The sequence below is a fragment of the Acomys minous genome (assembly GCF_964271855.1).
Source record: "Acomys minous genome assembly, chromosome: 2".
NCBI lineage: Eukaryota > Metazoa > Chordata > Mammalia > Rodentia > Muridae > Acomys > Acomys minous.
Window position 1 is genome coordinate 33,603,382 of NC_140484.1, and position 23,994 is coordinate 33,627,375.

Below are 23,994 nucleotides of genomic sequence, written 5' to 3' on the forward strand. Positions count from 1 at the left end.
AATCTATAATGAGATCTGCTGCCCTCTTCTGGTGTATATACAGACAGAACACCACGTACATAATAAATGAATCCTTTTTTAAAAAAATCCCTCTAATTGAGATCCATTATTGCCTAATTAAATCCAATCCCTAGAGACACCATTGAGATAGTGGCATTTTCAAAAAGGTTCCTGGAAGATCTTAATAGGCAGATATGGTCTAGAACCATACCTGTGTGAGGGCCCAAGGAACATTACGCTGTATACATTTAAAAGTGAGCACTTCTTCAAACCCATGTTCAAGAGGAAGATAAAGTAATTAACCTCTCTTTGTTGCTGGGTAACTGAGTGTTGTACAGCATCATGACACATCAGTGTCTGTGTCAGGTGAAGAGCTTATGTTTCAAGAGGTTTTGCAGTAAAGGGGAAGGCCAGCCTGCAGGAGACGGCTGCTGACTTGAATTCAGAAAGAAACAATGCAATGCAAAACCAATGACAGTGAAGAGGCTGATGACCCTTGTGCACTTCCCTTCTGTACTGTTGCCTGCATTGCATACATTTAGAAGGGCATAAGAAAGTAGTAAACCAAGTATAGTATATTCTACTACATGATGGTGCTGAGAGGATGCGGTAACAAGGGAAGCAGTGAACAACTATGATGATGGGGGTTTGCTATTTTAAATAGGTATCAGGAATGGCGTTTCTAGAGTGTTGATGGTTAAGTAAAGAGAAACCTGAACTGAGGGATGAGGATGCTACTTCCATGATATGAGGTCCAACAGGAGGAAAGCAGAGTCAAGGACCTTAGGGAGAGGTATAGGGTATAAGGATCTGGTTTGACTGGAGCCAGTGGCTATGGGATAACAGTAGAGGAAAGACTTAGCAGGGTCCATAATAAGGAGTGAAGGTCACTCTGAGTGAGGCCCACCATCTGCTTAAGACTAAGACTACAGTCCAGGCCACTGTGTGTGAAGAGAAGTCACCCAAAGGCTTTCTGCAAGGGAACAATTTGAATTTAAAGTCAACTTTTAGACACGTTAGGTTCAGGCCAGTGGTGACGGTCCACGTGTTGCTCAAGAGAGGATTTTGCAGTTCAAAGCTGATGTGGGGCCAGTAACATAGAGTGTGGCTTGTCAGAAGCTAGAGAGCTTCTAAATTCAAAGAACTAGACAGAACACATAACTTCAGGGCCTGGGACAAGCAAGCCTGGGACTGAGTCCTGGAGCACTTTAATTCTTAGAGGTTTGGACAGTGGTAGAAAGAAAACCAACGCAATGACCACCTGTCCAGAGGATAAGTATGGGTGTGCTGGAGTAGTTCCCAATCTAATAGAAAACACCCTTCCAGCTTAGAGTAGTGGGATTATTTTAATGATTATTTCTAATTGTAGTTCTGTAAGGCCATAAAGAAAACATCTTTACGCTGTTGACTTAGGAAAGAGTATGGAAGATGGTGAAATTCTACCATTGACAGGAAACCCTTCCAAAAACCTTACGATTTTTGAAAGCCAATCACAAATGTGAAGGTCAATCGTTTGACCCACAGAGACGGTTTGAGGCGCCTATCTAAACTTTAGTTCACAGCCATGCCACCCTGAAAGTCCTCGATCCCACTAAGTGCCACTTGACTCTGGACATTTCTCACACTTCCAGAGTACAACAGGAAGAGAAGGTTAAGCACTAGGCTTTGTTAAGCCTGGCTGAGGAGGGAGGGAATGACAGAGAGATTGTGTTAGCAAGGGGTTATGGCCTAAAAGTGTGTCTCCCTAAAAAACAATACTCATCTCCAATGTAATGGTATCAGAGCCCAGGCTTTGAGGAACCAGTTAGGTCTCGAGAGTAGAGTTCTTGGGCTATAATTAATGGTGCTTTCTTAAAAGATAGGAATGAGCTAGCTGCTTCTCTGCCTGCACCCTTCCCCCCACCAAAGACATAAGGACACGGAAAGCAGCTTTCCCAAGTGAGCCGGCTACTTGGTTCTGGACTTGCCAGTCTCCAGAATTAGGAGCCATATCTTCTGCTTAAGCCACTGCATCTGTCTTACTATAATAACTGGAATTCGTGGAGAAACCATTTCTGCCTAGCCAGGGGTCTATTAGCAGCAGCAAGAAGGAAAAACGCGAGAGGTAGGTGAGGACGGCAAAGGCCTGCCTCCTTCTCGCGAGTCCTTCTTTGAAGCCACATTTCCTGATGGAGTTTGGCCAATGTGCTGGTGAAGAGTAAACATGTTTCATCTAAAGGGTTGGGTGTTTTCTCTTGAAATGGGGAGGGGGGGTGCTGACAGACTGGAAGCAGGCAAATGATGGCTCTGGCAATGAACTAGAATAAAGCATCCTCCATACCTACAGCACATGCTTTGTAAAGCTTCTGACCTTGGATCTTCCTCATAGGATGCAAACATTATAAAATGGCCGGAGAACACACCTTAGAGAGTGGGGTCTGGAGCATGGGGAATGGGCAACCTGTAGCTAATTGCTTTTGGACTCACTTGTTTATGTGTTGAAAAGAAAAAAAACTTGGAAATTGGTTTTGGTTTCCATTAAGCAGTATGTCTGTCTTTTTTTTTCTCCTCTTGAAAATGCAGTTTAAACACCTCTATTATTGTCAGAGTCCTATGCCATAGTCTTTCGGTTCTCCTAATTTTCCTGGTTTAATCTTCTTCTTCTTCTTCTTCTTCTTCTTCTTCTTCTTCTTCTTCTTCTTCTTCTTCTTCTTTTATTTAAGCAATTTATTCAGATTACATCTCAATTGTTATCCCTTCACTTGTATCTTCTCATTTTCCCTGTCCCTCCCTCTCTTACCCTATTCCCCTCTCCTAGGTCTGTGACAGAAGGAGACCTCCTCCCCCACCATATGATCACAGCCTATCAGGTCTCATCAGGGTAGCCTGCTTCCCTTTCATCTTCTTTGAAATGTTCACTTAGCAGCTATTTAGTGAGAACTTACCAGGACTCAGATACTGAATTTGGAACTGGCACCAGAGAAAACGAAGCAGAAAAATACCACTGCGTGTGTAGAGCAAGAGTAAAAACGTAGAGTCTTTCATCATACCTTGAATATGTAGCCTAGTAAAGACACTCTGACAGACAATCGAGGAAGTTTCCTTATGTTGGCTGATCAGAAACACACACTCTGAAAGATTGACATTTGAACTGTGGATGAGACTGAAATTATCTGTATCAAGGACTTGAAAAAGAGTCCTGGTGCAAAGGGAAGCAAACTAGCATGGCCAAGGAACAAGAACAAGCATGTGTTGGGAGTGGGGAGACAGAGGGAGGATGACAAAAGATGGGTGATGGAACACCATTTGATTTGTAGAGTCTGATTTGACTCTAAGGGGAGACAGAGAGTCAAACACTTTTCATAAAACGGACATGATGCAGTTTACATTTTCATAGAAACTGGTTTTGTGAGGTGACTGTAGATTCCTAGACAATCATAAGAAAGAAAGTGGATTATATCCCAAATGTTATTTAAAAAAAAAATAATAATAAGAGAAAAAAAGAAATAAAATGAAAATATCTCATCATCCTCTGTAGGTACTGTCAATAACACTCTCTTACAAAACCTCAGCACAAAACCACTGCCAGGATATTGGCCTTGGCACAACCCACTGATCTTTTTCAGATTCACTCACTACTGTTTGTATCCTTGTGTTTGTATCCTTCCATGTGATTTTTAAAGGCAGTCTGAAGTTCACAGAAAACATGAACAGAAGATCCCTTCTGTTTCTACCTGTTCTCTTCCGCAAAGCCTCTCACCTCACTAACGTCATGGATTGATGCAGCTCTGCAACTGACAGAACTTACAACGCATCTTCATCGTCTCTGCTCGCTCTGGAGTCTTCATTAGCATGCATTCTTTTTCATTTATATTTTCGGAGGGTTTTTTTTTTTTGAGAATATCGTACATTTACATTAGTTCCACTACTCCTTCTCCCCATCCAACTCTTCTTATGTTCCTGCCACTTTTCTTTTTCAAAGTCATGGCCTCGTCTTTAATTATGTCTACATGTACATATACACACATATGGCATGGCTCATTTGTAGACACATGTATGGATGACACCAATTGTGACTGGATGACCTATCAGAGACTTGTTCCTGGAGAACACGGATTCTCCTGCTCTCTGTAGCCATTGACTGTAGCTCTGCATCTACAGCTGGGACCTTGTGAGAGTTCCCTATTCACCTTGGCAATGTCAACTGGTATATTGTGCTGTGCAGGTCTCGTTCAGGTAGCATTTGTTCTTGATAGTGTGTATTTTATGTACTTTTTTTTGTTGTTTGTTTTTTAAGACAAGGTTTCTCTGTATAGCCCTGGCCATTCTGGACTCATTTGGTAGACCAGGTTGGCCTGGGACTCAGAAAGATCTGCCTGCCTCTGTCTCCTTGTGGGCTGGGATTACGGGCCACAGAACCTGGCTTATTTTATGTACCTTTAAAATATATGTGCCCATACTCATGAATAGGCACTAAAATAGGCTCTAAAAGTCCTCTTATTCAACTCACCCTTCTCTCCTCACAGCTCCTAGAAAACACCATTTATGGTCCACATAGTTTTGTGTTTTCCAGAATGTTACAAACTTGTACTACACAGTATTTAACATTTTCATACTAGCTTCTTGCACTTAGTAATAGATGCCTAAGATTCCTCTTTGTATTTTTATGACTACATAACTCATTTTCCTACTGCTGAATGACATTCCAACATCTGGATGTGTCACAGCGCATTAACACATTCACTGACTGAGGGCATGACTTCTGCCTTAGGCTAGATATGAGTAAAGTGAATGAAGCTGCTATGAAGATCTAAGTGCGTATTTTTGTGTGCACACGTTTCCAACTCTTCTAAATACTTTGGACCGCAGTCGCTGGTTTCAACATTTATATTACATCAACTTTTGATATTAAATCTAAAGAGGAAACCACTTCACACTGGTTCACACTGGCTTCGAAAGTTAGCATTTTGTATCCCCCCCCCCAAAAAAAAAACCTCAGCAGATGCTTGCTAACTGTCATATTCTCATTGTTTTGGGTTTGGGCCATTATACCTGTCCTGCGTAGGATAGCTCATCGTTGCCCTAATTTGCAATTCCCCGGTGACATGATGTCGGGCGTCTTTTCATATGCTTATGTACCATCTGTATGTCATCTTCAGTGTGTCCATTTAGGTCTTATTCTCATTTTAATTTGGCTGTTCATTTTCTTACTGTTGAGATTTAAGGGGTCTCGGTAAAGTTCTAATAGCTATCTTTTATCAAATATGTCCTTTGCAATTATCTTATCTCAATTTGTGGATTGAGTTCTAAGCAATGTTATCAAACGCCTTCCAACACAGGCAAATTACAGAAAACTCCATCACCATAATATTCCCTAATAAATTCCATTTACAGACCATATCCTTCCTTCTCTCCCTCTCTCTCTCTCTCTCTCTCTCTCTCTCTCTCTCTCTCTGCCTCTTCATCCTTCATGATCTCTCTTCCCTACAGACACTAAGCTGGTTATTTCATTTTAAAAAACAAAGGATGTTCTTTAAGTGAAATTTCAGTATATAATCTTAGGATACTGCCTTGCTTCATTCAATTTGTAATGTTTTTGAGATTCACCCACATTTTTAACTATATGTTTGTTACATGTATATTTCTTTATATTGAAAAATAATGTTCTATGAAATGACTGTGCCATATTTGTAGGACCATTCTACTACTGAAGGATATCTGAGGTAATTTGCACCTTTAGACATAACAAATGAAATTATGAATATTTATGAATGGCTTTCCCCCACAAACCTACATTTTCATTTCTCTAGGATAAATGTTCAAGCATATTTGTCAGTATAGAGTTTAGTTTTATTAGAAATTTCAAAGGTGTTTTGCAAGGAGGTTACATCCTTCACCTTTCTATCAGCGGTGTATATGTGATCTGATTTCTCCCAATACCCCTCCAAACTGCATGTTGCCACTGCTTTAACTTTCAGTCATAGCAATACCTCAAGGTGATATTTCACTGTAGTTTTATTATTTGTTTCCCTAACAGCTAATAGTGTAAAATATGTCATTTTATAATTAGCAAACATCTATATATCCAGCTCAATTAATGTCTGTTTCTCTATTTCTCTATTTTCTAATTGAATTATGTTATTGACAACTGCTGAAGTTTTAAAGTTCTTTACGTATTTTGGATATAAATTACCTGCTATGTAAGTGATTTGTAACATTATAGTCTGTGGTTTGTCTTTTATTTTTTTTTTAAACAGAGCCATCTGTATAACAAACATGTTTAATTTTAATAAGGTTAAACTTATCATTTTAATGTATAATGCATTAGTGTAATATCTAAGAAGCATTTATCTACTTTGCCATCTTTGCCTTTTAATTAACACATTTAGAACATTTACATTTAACATAAGGTCTATGTTAGAGATTAAGTTTCTCACTCTGTTATCGATTATTAATTTGTTCATGTACCTGCCTTTTTCTTTTCATGTCTTTATGTGGGCTATTGAATAATTTTTAGAATACTTATTTTTAATAGTACTTTGGAATATACCTCTTCATGTGTTTTTATTAGTGGCTATCTTACAGTTTATTTATATTTATCATTTATATCTTACATTGGCTATCTTACCAGCTAAACGACTGCAGGTATCTAAGATGGTTTTGCGGGCAGAAATGGAGGAAGGAAGATCAATAAGGTTATTGAGGTTATTACAAGTTTGAGATGATTCCTGTTTCCTAAGCCAAACATCTAAGAATCAGCCTAAACGCTCTAGTCTCATTCACCACTTCCTCTCCTTCTCACTTCATAAACTCCACTCTAACCTCTTTCTTTTTCTTTTTCTTTCTTTCTTTTTTTTTTTTTACTTTTATTGAATGTCTATGATTTATACGTCATGCACCAAAATCCCTCCCCTCCCCTGAGTAAAATAAAACAAACAGGCAAACAAAAAAAATCTCTTTTCACAGAAGCTGTAGTATATCACACAGTATAGCCTTTTGTCCACATATGTTTACTTACAAATGGTCATTGCTATGAGTCATGGGTCTGGTTGGAGGCCTACACGATTGTTACTGGTGGGACTGCTGTGTCAAGGAGATTCTTAATCTTTGAATCTGCAGGTCTGGGCCCTTCATGTGTTCCAGCAGATCATACATGAGGTAGATGTTGGGGTGAGGCCCGTTCAGAGCCCTGGATCAGGGCCTGCTCCCTTGTCCTCAGGGCAGGGCCCGCTCTCCCACTCCCTTGTCATCATGGCAGGGCCAGCTCTCCTGCTCCTATGTCCTCAGGGCAAGGCTGGCTCACCCTCTCCCACATCATCAGGGCACGGTTGGCTCACCCTCTCCCGTGTCCTCAGGACAGGGCCCACTCTCCCACTCCTGTGTCCTTAGGTCAGGGAAGGCTCTCCTGCTCCCATGTCCTCAGGGGTGGGTGCCAGTTTTCCCACTTCCCTGTCCTCAGGGCAGGGACAGCTCTCCAGCTCCTGTGTCCTCAAGGCAGAGCCAGCTCTCAGGCTCCCATGTCCCTAGGGCTGGCTCACCTGCTTCTGCATCCTCAGGGCCAGCTCTCCTGCTCCCCTTCAATTCACCAGATTGCTGTTGGCCATGAAAGCCTAGATGGCCTCCTACTCCTGTGGGTTGTGGGCCATCAAGCAGGTGGCAAGAGGAAGCCCCTCAAAGTCTTAATTGGGTAGCTTGCAGAAACCATTGATGTTGGCCCCGCTCAGCTTCTTGTCCCAGGGAACTTATGGCTCTGTTGCTTCGTGCCTCCTGAGTCTCTGGTTCCATTGTGTGCTCCATCCACCATGGGCTGCCCTTAGTATCTACTTCTGCACAATCCAGCTCTTGGCACTGAGCATGGGCACCCTGTGAGAGGAGGTCTGTGAGGCCTGTGGTGTGGGCAGTCTAGTCCTTGCTCTGGCTCCACTCAAACAGCAGCCCCTCTTCAAACTGCTGGCAATGAGCCAGGCCACAATCTGAAATGCAGCTGCAGTGGCAGCGGAAGAGGCCTAGGATTGCTGGGAGCTTGGCAAAGCGTGGTCCCATGGTCCTGCGGAGGGAGGGCATGGACAATCCACATGACAGGATTTCCTTCTTTCTGGGAACCACCAGAACTGTGTTTTAGAGCTCTCTGTAGGGTCCTTTGGTGGCTGTACAGTCACTGTTGTTTGACGGACCAGACACAGTGTGTGATCGACGCCATCTTGGATGATCTCAGCCTGGCTATTTCTAATACATTGCGCTAAGCGCTTCTTCCCAATTAGGCCACAGCTCTGGAACACAATCCTCCTCCTCAGAGTGCATTGAAGACCTCATCTTTTGAACCCTGCAGACCCGCGCCCACTGCACACTCTGACCTCTTTCTAGTTGCTGCCAAGAGCACCCACTGCTGATTCTGTTCACTTCTTCCTGTTCTCTCCTCCTAGCGTCTTAGTTCAAGCCGCCCTTCTCTCTCCCAGACACTGGTTCAACTTTCTAACAGACCTCTCTTCTGCCACATTGCCTCTGCTCTCCTCTCCTCTTTATACACATGATACTGTTAAACTCAACCTTTATCGTGGTACATTTTAAGTGCCTAACTCCCCAGCTTTCTGCCTTATCCTCGGGAGATGGGGCACATTCACTTGTGTGTGGATTTAAAGACCTGGTTGCTGTTTCTTCCTCAGTTACAAGCCCATCTTTTGTCCCAGCTTTGCTTGGGTACTTCTTACTTCTACACCTAAGATCTCCATAATACATATTCCTCTATGTTCTTCCTTCTCATCCTTTTTATCTTCTCAAGTTGTCATAATCTTTTATCATGTCACTTTCATCTAAAACCTTCAAGATTTCTGAGGCTGTACGTCCAGTTCACTCTTTTTGCCCATCTACCCCCAATTCGTTACAGAACTCACTGAAGTAATAGTCTCTTCTGGCCACTGTAATATCCTTGAGAGCAGGATATGTGCTGTACTTTCCAACTTCCCAAACAGTCTGGGATCTTGGAGGCACTAAAAAAAAAAAAACACCTATTGCCAGGAGAATACATTTCATGAGAAATATTTGAGGTCTTACTGGGCAAATTGCTTTCCAAACCACTTTATTCCCAAGTTACCAGTGTGTTTTAGCACCAGCCATATGCCAAATTAAAACTTAAATATGGATACTTTAAAATGATGCTTTAAAATGTTTGCTTTTACTTGTTCTGTTGGAACTCAATTATCAGGAAAAAAAAAAAAAGAAATGTCAATACACGATACAGTTTTAGAGCATGGTAGCCTTCCCAAGAATTTTTTAAAGTGCTGGTTCCGGTCACTTAGGAAAATTGCTGAGGAAATGCTTCCAGGAGGCAGGTCCTTCTTCCCCTCAAGGCACTGAGGGTTCCTCTCTTTAGCATCTGAGATGAGTGCTGTCTTTGATTTCCCTGAGGCTGCAGAAGTAACAAGCCACAGTCTCCTTTTTTTGTGATCCAAGACAATGCAACTTGACCCACCGTACTCACGCATCTCCAACAAGTGCCCCAAAAGCAGCAGCTGCAGAAATCTTTATGTCCAGACTTTAACCCAGAAGAGACATTTTTGGACAAGGGTGGATGAGAGATTTCAGCACAGGATTCAGTTCTCAAAATGCTGACATGCAGGATGAGGATGAAGTGGGAATCACTATTAAAAGTTGTATCAGTACAGAAAAACACATAGTGTGAGACTGCTCCCTCAGGATACAAGCCATCAGGCCAGGCTGCCTGTATCTTACTGTCAAAAGAGGAAGGTCTTAGCTATTCTGGGTTTATTGGAGAGTGGGGTCTGACTTTCACACGTACTCTGGTTCCTCATATTTGACAATGTCCCCTGAATGGGGAGACCTGGTGGCACTCAGAGGAAGGATAGCAGGCTACCAAGAAGAGACTTGATACCTTATGAGCATATATGGGGGAGGAAGTCCCCCTCAGTCACAGTCATAGGGGAGGGGAGTAAGGGGAAAATGGGATGTAGTGTGGAATGGGAGGATACAAGGGAGGGGATAACCATTGAGATGTAATATGAATAAATTAATATAATAAAATTTTTAAAAAAAGCAGGAAGGTCCTGAGATTCTTTGAGATTCTTTTAAATCAACATAGACTTTCTCCATCCAGGAACAACCAGCTGCCTTGATTTTAACCTGGGTCCTCTTTTCATTAGCCAACATCATGGGGTTTGTGATTAAAGTGTAAAAATATAAAAGGAAGGAATGCCAATGGTGAGATTTATACAGTGAGCATCTTGAATTTCCCAAGGACTGATTTTCACAGGAACCACAAGATGGCATCGTCTGCTGTGGGACTGAGTTCTGACACAGAAAGAACTGACAGCAGAGACTGGAGGCAAAATTGTTTCATATTCCTCGCTTTATGTCAAAGGCCAGCCTCTTCTACATCTGCCCTCTTTGGTGTGCTCTGTGGCCATGGTGGGCGGAGTTATGAAAGAAGGGAAGTGATGGGACACGAGTGAAAGGCAGCCTGGAGATACTGCCAGGTTGTAAGACATAACCATCATGTCAGTGTTAGAGGGAGGGAGTTGTTTTGACTGGCTAGAAAGAGTCCCTTTGCTCTTACACATCAATGCAAAGGAGCTCTGGGTCAGATGCACTTATAGTTCAAACAATTCTGATATTTGTTCAAATTAATCAACTCTTGTATATTTCATTCTTTCCCTTTGATATCATATGTCCACATACACAGATGATTATATATTCTTCATAGTACGCATAGGATGGGATGGGTTTCACCTCAAGACTGTGAACATGGTACCATAAGGTAAAATAAATGGAACAAACCCATAGGAAGTCCCTTGTACTTAAAAAAAATTGCTCTCATTTGAATCCTCAACAATCTCAAGTGTAGTGGGGGACCTGGGGCTCACAAGGTTAGGAAGGTAGTCCAAGGTCACAAAGTGGTATTCTATGATTTAGCCTTAGCTTAGTCAATCTAATCCTAAGGCTCAGGGGCTTTGCCCTGTGCCACACGATTCTCAAGCACTAGGCAGTGGAATGCAACAAGGGTGTGAGCTTTCTCTTCAGCTACAGCATGCCTTTCTGTATCAGGACATGTGCCCACAGTCATGATAAGCAGTGCCATGGGAGCCCATCATTCTGATTTTTAATGTTCTGGCTGAGATATTTGAGCAATAGAATACAGGTCATAATTGGGTAATCCCCTTTTTACCTCAGTGAGCCAGAAATGGGTTTGCATTGATCATGTAACAGAGAAAACTCTGGCTAGCTTTCCAGTTTTCCTTATGCCATATACATGTTCAGGGCCATGCATAACACACCTTACCTTAATTTGAGAGCCTACAGAGGAGGAAAAGGTGGCGGTCCTAGATGCCTGATGAATAAGACAAGGTTCTTGTCCTCGAGGGACTTGGAAACAATTGAGAGTTTTCTGTTATGAAAGAGATGGGTAATAGAGGCAAATAAACAGAGAAAGCATTCGTTCTATCTTGTCTCTGGGGTCTTTGTGGGTCAGGGAAGTTTCGTGGGTATAGGATGAATCAGGCTTGTCTTAAAGGAAACTTAAAGGGGAAGAGATTAACTGGACTGTCTTTCCCTCACTTCCCACATTTCACTAAACACCTTCTCAGTTGGAAAACCTCCACCAAGTCTCTGTCAGATAATGATTTGAAGGTACAAGGGTCTTTCTTCATCTCTCCTTCCTTCAGGGGCCCCTTACTTCTTCCCCCGAGAGACTCATATCTAGCAATTCCATTATCTGGGCTCTGTTAGTGTTAGCATCACCTAGGCTTGGCCAATGTGGTAAGAGGTAACTCTGCTAGCAATAGCAGAAGAGAGCAGCAATTGAGACATACTCCTCTTCTGGATGTTGTAGTTATGCCTGGTGCTGACCCCACCTACGACTATAGCTTCTGTTGGAGGCACTGGCCTTTCCTATAGCTGTCCTGTAGACTCTGGGCAGCCTGTTTGTGTTCACTTTCTGTTGCTTGCCATAATGGCTTGTGTTAGCTATGCTTCCACCTGTGCTATGCTTCTCTAAAGCATTCTTTCAGCTGAAAAAATTGTTGATGAGTTCCACACCAAGAGGCCGTATAAGGCCCAGAGGCCCCTAACTGATAAAGGTGAGAGAAAAGAGATGCAATTAATTCCAGGGTTATCTTTGACTGTACCCAATCGCTAAGAGTTGAGTGGGAGCACATTTAATGTCAGTGGACTCAGTGACCTTTGGCAGAACCATTTGCATTTCTGAATTGCCATAACAGATGAAATCATCTTTTCACAATGGATGCCACTCTAGTGCACATTTCGTGAGCTCCTTAGTATGTCCTAACAGTGTGCTGTAGTGAAAGCCACAGAAAATATAAGAAAAGTCTTTCTCTCCTAAGCTCATACTATGGATGAGAGAGAAACTTAAATGCTCAGTTTAAGACAAGGCGGCACTATCTAGTCTACCCAGGGTTTGCTCTAACAATAAATCAATCCTGAAATGCAAAGAGATTTATACACTAATGGTTACTTCTCTTTCCTGTGATGCCTGAGGCACAATAAGCAGCTATATTGTCGTCCCATCATTCGTAACATGTGGGGTGAAATATTCTGGTGGGGTTGGGGTTGGGGGTGGGGCTTGGTGGAGGAGGTTGTACTCAAGAATGTTAGGTTATAGAGTGAATACAGAAAATGAAATAGATACGCAAAATGGAACAGTACTCGTGCACAGTCATGTTTGCTAGGAAATGGATGTCATTGATAAACATCACAGCAACTAGACAAGTAAGCCACGGAAAGCCAAATACTGCATGTTTACCCCAGTTATGGGTCATGGGATTTATTTTTATTTTTATTGTAATCACTTTAGAGTCTGATCCTAGCCCTGTCCCCGCTCTCCTTCCATTTCCATCCTCATAGTCCCTCCCTCCATTTCCTCCTCTCCTCAGAGAAGGGGAGGGCTACCAACCCACCCTGGCACCTCAAGCCGCAGCATAACAAAGTGCATCCTCTTCCACTGAGGCCAAACAAGGCAGCCCAGCAGGGGAAGGGGATTCAAAGGCAGGAAACAGAGTCAACGATAACCTCTAGTGCTACTGTTAGGGGGACCCACACGATGACCATGCTGCACATGTGTTACACGTGGGTCTATGTCTGGCCCATGAAAGCTCTTTGGTTGGTGGTCTGTGAACCCCCATGGGCCCAGGTTGGTTGACTCTGTAGGTCGTCTTGTGGTGTCCTTGACCCCTCTAACTCCCTCTAGAGCCTTCTTTCCACTCTTTTACAAGATTCCCTGAGCTCAGCCTATTGTTTGGCTGTGAGTCTTGGGATTCTGTATAGATACATAAAGGCACTCAATGTGTTCATGCGTGTGTGCATGTGTCATTCGCATGTGTAAGCAGAATAAGGGATAAGTTAGAGGATAATACAAGGGAGGAGATGAGTGAGAGAGGAAATCGAACTAATCTGGTAGTAAAGAGAATGCACAATGTTCCAGATAAAGAGAATGGTGTATTTAAGGGTAAGGTGATGAGGGGGAAGTGCGGAGTCTTCAAGAAAGGACATATATTTTTTTGTGTAACTGGAACCCATGAGAACAGAAGATGTAAGACAGTAAGGTGGAGATAGGCAACGTACAGGTAGCCAAAGGCATTATTTCCCACACTGAGGATTTAGCAATTTACCCTAAAGGTTATGAGAAAACACTGTAGGATTTCAAAGGTAGGGAAGTAACACAAGAAACAAAGCAAGATGAGAAATATTAAACTTTAAAACAGTACTGGTAGAATAAAATATATCAGGAGAAGTAAAATAGAAAGTGAGTTTTATCTGAGGAGTAGGGGAGGGAGGTGAGGTGAAGATGAAGAGAGTATGGAAGCAGGAAGAGAGGAGGGAAGGCTTATGATTCGGATCTAAAATGAACATACACACACACACACACACACACACTGGAACAAAAGAAAGAAAGGAAGAAGAGAGGAAGGAAAGAAGGAAAGAAGGAAGGAAGGAAGGAAGGAAGGAAGAAAGAAAGAAAGAAAGAAAAGAAAGAAAGAAACAAACAAAGAATGAATGAATGAATCTTGGGTAAGAAAGTTAAAAGCAGCCCGGTTGTCAGTGTTCTTCCTTTTCGATACCAATCTTGTATTTTTTTATTCATGCAGCCTTATTTAGATCACATTCAAAAAGTGCTGATTTGATAAACTTGGGGATTTCTCAGGTAGCAAGTCTAAAACTCTCTAGTAATATGTCCAGTTTTTAAATACTTCTCATATGTAGGCTCCAGGCTGGTCTTACCACATTTAATTCTAAGGACAGTTCAGCTACTGCAATTTTACAGATTAGGATTTGGTTCTCAGGCAGACAATGTGGCATATTTAACATGGAACAACTGGCAAAGGGCAGGAGACAATGTCTTCATAACCCCACAGTGCTAGCTACCAGTCAGCCTGTCTCCCAAGAGTCATCAAATAGGAGAGACCCCATAGTAACAGAGCCCTTGAAACAGACAAGCAAGCGAGTAGAGAATCTCCTGGGTGTTTAAACATCATTGTGGGAGGTGTCCTAGTTTACCAGTTTTGTGCAAGTGGCACACACACACTACCAAAACACTCCCTAGTCTCTAAGCCCTTGTCACGCCCTCTTCACTTGGCATTCTGGTTTGATGGCACATTCTCCCATCATTAACGGTGGGAAGCCACAGGAAGATTATGGCCTGTACTGCATCTCACTCTTCCCACAGATCCCATACAGCTTTCACAAGGTACAGTGAAGCTCGGAAGTTGATGCCCACAGGAGCAACCTCACAAACCATGGGAGCTTCTCCTGTTTCCTGTTCTTTGTCTAGAAAAAGACAGTGAGAAGTAGAAATTGTAGTCAAAGGTTGAGCTTAAGTATGCAAAAGAAAACCAATCAACTATATGATGGAGACAAAGGAAAACAAATTTTCTTTTAATATATGACTCTAATTGTAAGAAAATAATAATGTTCTGCTAATAAGAAGTGTCTTTAGACTGAGGCATTGGCTAGGAGCTGAGTGGGAAGGGAAAGGGACCCAAAGCCATGCTAAATTACTCTTGGGAATGTAGCAACCAATTATTATTATTTCCTTTTTGACTTTGCTAAAGAATTATAATTAGATCTTTTCTAAATGTGAGCTCTCTCTCTAATATATTGACTACCAAATATTTTTTATCCTGACTACCACTATGGAAGTTGGAGCAACAAAGATAAGAATATAATCACATAAAAGAAACAACAACAACAAAACCTTAGGAAAACATTAGAAAGAAACAAAGTTGAAAGACATAAGATAATTTATAAAAAGTAGTTGTAATTTTTTCCAATTTCCTTATATGCATAAATATAATACATATAATATGATAACATTTCTTTACTTAGAGACAAATCTCTCCAAATCAAAACCTATATCATATGTAGAACTTGTAACCAATGACACCCATAAGCAATGGGGGTGCAGGATCAGCAAAGACTCCTCAAATACAAATATAAAGTAAATAGAAATAAAAGTGGCTATTGTCAATATTAAAGAGGATAAAATTGGAAGGAAATATCACATGAGATAAAGGGGTAAATGTGTAATGAATTCTAGTAGATGTTATCATTATAAAATGAATCAAAGACTTGGCCAAAAGCAACAACTGAATGAAACACAGAAAGAAGGTGGGGAAAATCAACAGGTAAGAGAGGCAATGGGAAGCACCATTTGTCTGTATAGTGACTAGGGATCACCAGTACTTAGGAACCTTAATTAAGCCTTATATAGTTAGACTGCACCTCACCTGCTGCTCTGCCCTGTGGATATGTCAGCCTTCACCCCGTTCTCCTAGGGGTGAAGAATTACATGACCCAGAGTAATGCTAGGGATGAGGAGTATGGGGAGAAAGTAAAGCCACAGGTACAGCTATGGAAAGTTCCAGAAGGACCCTGAAGAATGAGCCACCAAGGCTAAGCTTACCAGAGGAGGGTGTCCTCCTATTGGAGGACTGTCCTTAGAATGGTAGCAGATTACCATTGGCTCCAGGATACAAGATCTGGCTTAAGCTCCGAAGTTTGGGGTTGTTTTCCCTGTTGTACTGATGCCATGCACAGAATTCCTAAGGTTTGAGAGAACTCTGGGATCACACAATATGCTGGATACCTTTTTTGTTTCCAGCTTCACATAGCTAGAGTCATCTAAGAGGATGGAGCCTCCATTAAGAAAATGCCTCTATAATACTGGGCTGAAGGCAAGCCTGGAGGACATTTTCTTAATTAGTGATTGCTAGGGGAGAGTCCAAGTTATCATGGGTGGGACAACCCCTGGGTTGATTTCCATGGGTTCTGTAAGAAAATAAGCTGAGCAAACCACACAGATCAAGCTAGTAAGCAGAACTCCCCTACGGCTTCAACATCAGCTCCAGTTTCCTCTCCTGACTTCCTTCAATACTGGACCACAATGTGGAAGCACAACTAAGGCAAACCCTTTCCTCCTCAAGTTGGTTTTGGCCATGGTGTTTCATCACAGCAACAGAAAGCAGTGATTCATAATCACTCTGTGGAAACTAGGAACCAAGGCTTCCAAAGAGTCTCTCTTGATAAATTTAAGAATTTCCAGGCTAGCTCCTTTAAAATTTAAGAATTTCCAAGTTAACTTCTTGTACTCTAAAAAAACATCTATTCCAAAAAAAATCCAAGAATTTTACTTTTTAATTTTTCATATTGTGTATTTATTTATTTAAAATAGGGTCTTGCTCCATAGCAAGGATCTTCAAACTTAAGATCCTCCTGCTTCAGTCTCCCGAGTGCTCAGATTGCACGTATGACATCACACCCAGCTACCATCTCCCTCGTGAATAGAACACTTTCGGATCATTTGATCTACTAATCAATGAAATGAGTCTTGAGGCCCACAGAGTCAGATGATTCAAACTTAGATCATCATCTCTGTACATATCAGACCTCCAGCTTCTTTGCTAGGGTAATATTGCCTATGTGCTGTCAAAGAAGTCTTCTTGGTGATGCCAACCTTGGGTTGATCTACTCTATCTCTAGTGCTGTATGACTTCCTGAGGTAATAAGTGGGAAATGCTAAGTGTGAAGTGCTATCAGACAGAGTCACCCCAGGTCTCCCAAATGGCAAGTTTCTTTGGCCCCTGAGCCATGCTTGATCAATCCATTAAAACCATACATTGTCAACTTTTAATTATTGAATGAATTGAAATCAATAGATTCAAGTGGATCTACACAATATTATTACTTTAAAATCCTAAGAATGAAGTTTGGCCCTTCATAAAACGCCCCATAGAGAATATCATGAAATAGATTTTCAATAACTCAAGTGAGCAGTAAGTGTGCCATTCATCGAAAATACTTAGATAGGGGCTACAACAGTCAGGCAACAACATCTTATGGGAAATTTTAATCTCGGATAATGAACTGAAGTATCTGTCCTTCAATAGTCATTCTAACTAGAAATCTCCCAAGACTCTGGCCATTTGCAAGGGCCCTAGAGCATCAGTGCCTCAGTCGGGTTAGTGATTTACTGACTAGTAGAAACTGGAGAAGGAACAAGTGAAAGAGATACAAAGTGACTTTTGAGGAACTCGTACCCCTTTCAGTCCTTTGAGCAGTCACATGACCCATCTGTCGTGGGTTGTACCAGCTGGCACCATGACACTAAGGGTATGTCTTGTAAATTCCATGCCAATGGCAGCAGGAACATTCTAATAATTAGACCAATGAGTCTGTCAATGAACTAATCTCCTCTATGTAGGAATGAGCACCCTTGCCTAGGTACACAGAGGCCAGGTGACCAGCTGCTGTCGACAAAGCAGGTGGATTGTGTATCAGAGGACAACTGAGTTATATTTAAAGCATCCACACAGCTCAGTGTTCTTAGGACAGTCTTCAGTTATATCTGCGTTCCTGGTGTATTGATTGATGTGGCCACATTTCCTTACCTCAGACTCCCCAGTTTTCAAGGTAAGACAGATGGTCACTCTTGTTAAATGGCATGCCTCTAAAATCCTCTCCAGTTTACTGAAATTGCCAACATTTTGTTGAGGGGTGGGAGCTGGATTCTGCTCAGGCTCTGCCATAGAAGAGAATTTTAGGAAGAAGAAAACATCCCCCATATCCCATAGTGTTTCCTCTCCACCTCACAATTCCAACTATTTCTATATTGAGAAAACCTCTCAAGTAGTTGTGCTTAATTCTAACCCCCTCTCCACCAACTGAGCAAGGACTTCCTGCTGGCCCTGCAGTGGGTGGCACTCTCACTTCCATTGGGGCATTGAATTCAAAATAATTTGCAAGAAGGAAATACCATAAAAGTTCATTGTAGGAGCAATCCCTCCTAGTCTACATCTTTCAGAATAACAATTCATATGCCTATTGTGATTAAATGTTAATATTGTACATTGGCTTATAGCAATTCATATAAAGATCCCAATCTTATCGTTGAGGAACTGAGGAGCTATGCAGAGTCAAAATATTCTATGATAAACCTCATGCCATTGTGAAAGATTCCCCTTGTCACCCTGGTGCCAATGGCAATTGCTTTGTCAATAAATATTTATATGATAATGAGGTTTGAATGGGCAACTGTGTGAATACTTGAAATTCATATTTTTCACTGTCTGAGACATACTGAATATTGTCCTAGAAAAGGGGCCATAGATTTTATTGCATAGACAAAACCTATCATAGCTATACCTAAAAGTATGTGAAAATATCTACCATGATAACGCATGCTAATCTCAGTGCCCACAGTCCAGCACATTAGTCAATGAAACCCTAGTTAATGCTGAGGACCCATTAGAGAGTGAGTTCATTTGCCTTTGCATGGGCGCAGGTGAATTCAGCATCAACTGAGCGCTGCCTGGGATAACTCATCTCTCAGTGAATTCAATGAGCACGGCTATAAGGCCCACAGCAGTTAATATTCCTGGGACCTCTCACTCAGTACTGAAATTGTATTCTAACGTTCATCAGTAATACAGAACACACACACACACACACACACACACACACACACACACACACACACACATGCACACATACTGTGTGCACAAACATTGACACAACCAGCATCTGCATTTTGACAATGTATTAGATGACTCCTACATATTTTAAGTATGAGAAACTCTAGCCTAGCATGCTCCCTCACCCACAGCCTGCAGATCTAGATGCAGACATGAACTTTCCCACTAACTGTGACATTTAAGTTACAGAACCCCTACAATTCAATTGTCTTGATCAGTCTATGTAAAAATCTTTCAGTGTCCTGGCCAATTTCCAGGACCAAGGAACCTGGAGCATCACCCTGCAATGTATCACTTCATAGATGTCCCTTATTCCAAGAAACACTCACAGGCTGTTATCCAGAAAGCCAGCCATCCCATTCCTGATGAGCATTGTCCCACCCTCCACCTCCCTTCCAAAGATTTGGAAAGTGCTTTCAGGAAAGCAAAACCCCAGTTCGGTATTTCTCACACAACTTTCATGAAGCTTTCCAAGAGCACAGAATACAATTGACACCACTGTGAAGGCCACAGGGTCAGCCAAGGCTTTGCTACCTGACATACAAGCAGCTGTTCCCGACTAATGCAAACTGTCACTGGGCCCTGGACTTAGTATATACAAGTGAAATAAATCCGCCCTTTGGATTGGCATGGCAGGAAAATGCTCCACTCTTCGCTCTCCCCAGTCACCTGACTGTAGAGGCCTGGTCACCAGGATCACTTTTCTTCATGCAATTGAGCCTTTTAAAATATCTCTCCTCCGAGGTTGTGCTCTATTGCACATTTTCATTTCTGTAACCCAGGACGTGGGACCTCTGTAGACATAGTAAAGAGGCGGAGCTGCGCTGAGCTAGGTCGGGTCTGTTAGGCTCATCCAGGTCTGCCTGACTGCCTCCCTGCTTTACCAGCTGGAAACCCTTGGCACTGTTTCTCATCATGCGTCTAGTAGAGAGCTCCCTGCCCCCGTCTCCCTTTAAAATGATTTTTAAAGGTTGCTATGTTTTCATTACAGATAAAATGGCTAAATTTTAAAGCGCCACAAAACGAAATGCATATACTAAATTTGATAGATATTTTCCCTCCTGGGGTTATAAAATAGAAACATAAGCAATGTAAAGAGTTATTTCCAACCTTTGGGGACATGAACTGGAAAATACAGCAGATACGTTAGAATTATTTTTGTTCTTGGGTGCTGGAAACCTGAATGCAGCAGCTGTTTCTTTGGATATGTTTATATTCTTCCAGTCATGATAGATTCAGATGTGCTATCTGCTGACAGAGAGGTGCATGGTTATTCTACACCAGAGACCTGGGCCCGCTGGCTCCTCATCCATCTGAAGCTGTTGGAGCTGCCTAGAACTGTCAGGCTTTGGTGGCCAAAAGCACCAACGGATGGTAGAAATCCTACCTCGAATGTGAAGGTGAACTCCCATTGGAAAAATCCCTTGAGCCTAAAGGGAGACTTTGCCATAACTTTAACATCCCTAAGCTTGTCCTAGAATTTGGACCACCCGCTTATCATAAACTAATTTGCAGATGATTACAGGAAAGTAGTAATAAGGATTGGATACAAATAGGCAACAAATCTAACAGATACTCAGGAGTTCCTTCAGAGTCATACAGTCTTGGCACTGATGAGCTTGGTTTTACATTGCACCAAGCATGATGCTAGCTCATTCATATCGGGGTTCTGATTAGCATATGATTGGCATCCTCTATTCTGCTCATCACAGTGCTTGCCTTAGAAAACTTCAGGGACCTTTAGAGGAGCCTAATATGAAGTCCCCTAAGGCAGCCCAGGGCCGGAGTCTTAGGCAGTCACAGAGCCTTGTCTTCAAAGAGTTTCATCCCCAGAGACAAACATTGAGGGAGCTCTGGGTCTCAAGAGCTATGAGGCAGATCCATGGGGCATATCAAAGTCCTAGGGAGGAAAGGGATCACCAGTAGCACCTCTAGAATGGTAAATGCCTAGCCTACAAAAGCTCTTTCCTTACCTTGCCTGGAGCTGTAGATGTTGCATGTGAAGAATGAAGGCAGAACCAAACCAGGATCCCATCTTTCCTCATGGGAGAAGTCACAAGTCAGATTAAAAACCAGGAATACCTTAGTTTACCAAGTGGCACTCCTTATTTCTCCTCAGAGATCTCCTCTGAAGATCTAAGAGATGGCTGGTGTTGAAGGTTCTGCTACATAAATGTTCCATATTTATGGCTCTGCTGTGGATGTTTCTAGAAGAAGAAGAAGAAAAGCATTCTCTGTGTTAATCACACATACAATTGTTTTGAGTTCACTTGTCTGACTAACTTCAAAGAAAGCTGTTGTTAAGCAATTAATCCTCAGTATTTTTCCACTTGGCCTATAAAATCACTCTGGCTATGGAGACACCAGCAAAGGTGGCTGAGGGCATCTTTCACATGGCTTTCATCTCACTGAAGGGACGCTCCGGCTTTCCACTTCAGAGTCTCAGAGACACAATCACTGGGAGAAACCTGATGGATTGCATTCTGGCTCTGAAGGACCAGCCCATGCATCAATGTCTCCCAAAGCCTCTGGGGGTTTTGTTGTTATGAAAAGGTGAAACCACCCGGGAGGAACAGCTGTTTGTTTGGTTTATTTTCAGAATGTTTCTTTCAAGACACCACGGTAGCCACTGATGCTTACCATGCAGCCCACATTCTCCACTGGGCTGTGAATACAAATTATAAGCTCCATGGACCCACCTCTCTTTTACTTATATGCTTGTGCTTTTCTTTTTCTTTTTTTTTTAATAAAGAACTCTAATCTATGACTTCTTAGGTGTACACAGCTGAATTGCCATGCCCTCATCTGAGCATTCCTGTGCCTCAACTTGTAAGTGGGTAAATAGCAAGTGTATACATTGAGTTTTCTTTTAAAGTCAGAAGCCACATAGAAAGAAATTAGAGGCTATGCTGATGGCTTCCCCCAGTCTCCCTAAGGAACCATGTATTTCTTCTATGCCTTCCACAAAATACAGTCAATAACATCAAAAAAATTCTGCTCTGCATATTTTCTATAAAAAAACACAAATTTTAATTAAAGTAAGATGTGGCATCAAGTGGGAACTTTAGTGACAATATAAATAATTGGACTCTTTCTAAAGCTTCAGGGTATCATGGTAATTAGCCAATTTCAAATCTTGGGGTGTTATTTACTTAATCAGATGTGCTAACTACTCATGCTCATCAGAACATGTCACCTTTTCTTTCCTTTTTGAATGTTAATTATAATGAAGATAAAGAAAAGATAGGATACAAAATGTAAAAAAAAAATTGCTGTGATGTCATGAGTAAACGTTAAATAAGACATGCTACAAACCGTGGAGCTATATATGTATATATGTATACATGTATATATACCTTTGTAAACACACACACACACAAACACACATTGCTAGGTTATGGAGCATAGCCTGTGATCATCTTTAGATAAAAGAACATTATTATAACACAGGGCTCACAAAGTGTGATGCCCAATAGGACAGAACTCCAGCACTTCTCCCCCTGGGAATGGTTAGAAATGAAAAACTGCCAGTCCTCACCATAGGCTTGCTGAGCCAGCCCTGGAAACGGGGACCATAGTCTGAATCAGGGAATCCGAAGGGATTCTAAAAATCTCCTAGGGGAGATTCTAAAAGCACAGAAGACTCTGGGATGCAGTATTTCCTGTATGCCAGTAGGTGGCTCTGTTGCTCAGGACAGACTGGTGCAAGGAGGGAGCAGGGCATCAGATCACTAAACTGCAGCCCATCTAAGGTGGATGAGGATGTCTCTTGCTTGTTGCTTCAGATTCTTTCCAAGTAAACATCCACTTGTCCTAACTTTCCAAGGACATCTACGAGACTCCACTGGAGTCTTACTTGCAAATATGGAAGTTTGCGTTAATGTGTAGAAAATTAAATGTTTCCTATACTGTACTGCCAAGCATTACTACTGTTATCAACAACCTACATTTACTCATTTTTTGGCTTGGACACTATGAACTATTTCAGAGGTATATCATGCCATTGCTGGTAAAATCAGCATTCAGCCTTTAATCCAATCTTGAATTCTACTGTATCTTCTAACCTATTCTCACCCTTTATCCACTCCCAACTCCTTGGGTCTATTTGGACTTCTCCGAGCTCCAACCCCTTCAGACTTTTGGGGTTGGACTTAAGCTGAACCTCTGGTATCTTTCCTCATCTAGATTGAACCTCAACGTAAGTCCCAGAGCCCCATGCCTGATCAGGTTTTTGAGATGTTGGAGAGCAGAGTCCACTCCTTTAGAAGGATACCAGGAAGATGAGCAAGCTAGGGGTGAGGTTCACTACAGCCGGCTTTGGGCTAGATAGATTTTTGGATCCACACACAGGAGACGTCTCAGTTCAAATGCTTCTCATAAAAGGATGTAAATTCTTCAAAGTAAAAGCACTGTAAAGATTCATATAAATATTTTAAATCTCTCCTTTTTTTGGTATCAGCATTTTTATTTATCAAAAGAAAGTGTTGTTTTTTATTTTCTCACCCACAGGGGTAAGTGAGAAAGAATCCCTCAGAACACAATCTATGGGCTTTTCAAGAAGACCAAAGGGTACTTCTAACAGTCCGTGTGACCTTTATTATTTATTAGTAATGGGCATTCTCATCTCTAGCAGCTGAAATCTTCAACCTTTACAAGAGATGACTAAGCCTATGGTAAAGAAAACCACATATACCTAAAGCATCACTCCTTGCACTCTTTGTTTGGTTTTGACAGCATTGGTTTAGCCAATAGGCTAGCAGCTGGAGACAGTCTTAGATTCAGAAATCAAACACTGACAATAAATCATTTACTATACCAGAGGGAGGCAGATCTTATACCCATGGCTAGAGGCAACTTATACAATTTTAGGATATTAATTTTTAAATTGAGAGAGAATTTGAACATAGAAGAATTATTACTTTTTGCCAGGTTTAATAAATAAAGTAAAAATAAGGCCAAGTTTTCTTCTGTCACCTTAACTCTGAATATACCTTCTAAGTTTTAGTTAATATCAAGGCAG